This window comes from Chelonoidis abingdonii, chromosome 10, assembly GCF_003597395.2.
Source record: "Chelonoidis abingdonii isolate Lonesome George chromosome 10, CheloAbing_2.0, whole genome shotgun sequence".
Taxonomy (NCBI): Eukaryota; Metazoa; Chordata; order Testudines; family Testudinidae; genus Chelonoidis; species Chelonoidis abingdonii.
This window is the reverse complement of record NC_133778.1, coordinates 81,023,666-81,025,390: the sequence shown is the minus strand read 5'-3', so window position 1 is coordinate 81,025,390 and position 1,725 is coordinate 81,023,666.

Sequence of the window (1,725 nt, the reverse complement as noted above, 5' to 3'; positions counted from 1 at the left end):
TGACTCTTAGCCAGCAAAACAGAGGTTTATTCGATGACAGGAACAGGATCTAAAACAGAGCTTGTAGGTACAGCGAACCGGACCCCTCGGCAGGGTCTATTGTGGAGGGGCAGAGAGCCAGACGCCGACGTCTGCACTCACACCTCGTCCCCAGCCAGCTCCAGACTAACAACCCCTCCAGCCCCTCCTCCTCTGGGCTTTGTTCCTTTCCTGGACCAGAAAGTCACCTGATCTCTCTGTTCTCCCCCACCTTTAGCATCCCCCTTGCAGGGGGAAAGAGCCTCGGCCATTTGTTGCCAGGAGACAGAGTGTCGGCCATTGATGCACCCTGGAGACTTAAGAAATGCATAGGGGAAACTGAGGCACCCACACAGTATTCAGAGGAAACATTAAGAACAGCCCCACTTCGTCACACAGTCTCTAAGATGCCACAAGGATCCTGGTTCCCTTTAACTAGTTCCTTATCCACCATTTGATTCTTGTGTTAAACCCCATCTTCTCCACTTCTACCAAGCATTTCCCTTGTGGAGCTGCATCACGTACCGTCCTGACATCCAAGGAGATTAGCTCGGCTGCATTGCCTTTGTCTAGGCAATCGGTTATCTTCGCAAAGAGAGAAATGAGGTGGTCTGGCACGATCTACCTTTTGTAAAGCCAAGATGTATTTTATCCCTATTACTGTTTAGCTCCATCTCCTTAACTGCTCTCTCTTTCACAATTTGTTCCAAGACCTTGCGTACAATAGAAATCAAACTAACAGGCCTGGAGTTTTTGGGATCACTTTTCTTTTTCTCTCTTACTCTAGGAACTAGATTCGCAATTCTCCAGTCAGAGGGTGCGACCTGAGTTTATGGATTCATTAAAATCTGTGCTATTGGGCTTGCAATTTCCTGTGCCAGCTCCTTTAGCAGCCTGGGTTGGAGATTATCCGCCTCTGATTTGGTCTCATTAAGCTACTGGAGTTTGGCTCCGTCCCACTCATATGTGGGAATTTGTCGCTGCCGGACCTGCTTGCTGCCTACCAGGTTCCAACACAGTCCCCTGTCCCAGAGGAGAAATTAAACCCTTCACACCCAGTGGGTGACAGTACAGAGTGAGCGGGGAAACTGAGTCATATTTTTTCATAAACACAGCACAGAACTCTCCCTCATTTGCCCCAGGAGTCACGGGTGCGTTTCAAATCCATGAGCCCAGGGAAGGCACTGCCCTTGGCCCAGAGGCTGCCATGGGCAGGGGTGTGCAGTGCTGCTCACTGAGCCTCAGGCTAAGGCCAGGTGTGTGGGGCCCTGAAGAGTGGGGGCAGAGGCTGCCTACAGCTCTGCAACCGCAACACCCAGAATCTGCCCCTCAAAGATGTTGGCTTTAAACCATTCCTGGTCCCAGCCGCACTCCTGAACCGTCCCAGCCACCATGACACAGGGAGGCTGAGGGGGAGCCTAGATGCCATGGGGCAGGAGGCGGTGGCAGGGGGAGCCCGGATGCCATGGGGCAAGGGAGGATGCTGTGGGGCAGAAGAGAGGTTGAGGTAGCCCAGGTGCCGAGGGGCAGGAGGGGATGGCAGGGGGAGCCCGGACGCCATAGGGCAGGGGGAGGATGCTGTGGAGCAGAAGAAGGGAAGGGGGATCCCAGATGCCATGGGGTAGGGGGAGGATGCTGTGGGGCAGAAGAAGGGTAGGGGGATCCCAGATGCCATGGGGCAGGGGGAGGATGCTGTGGGGCAGAAGA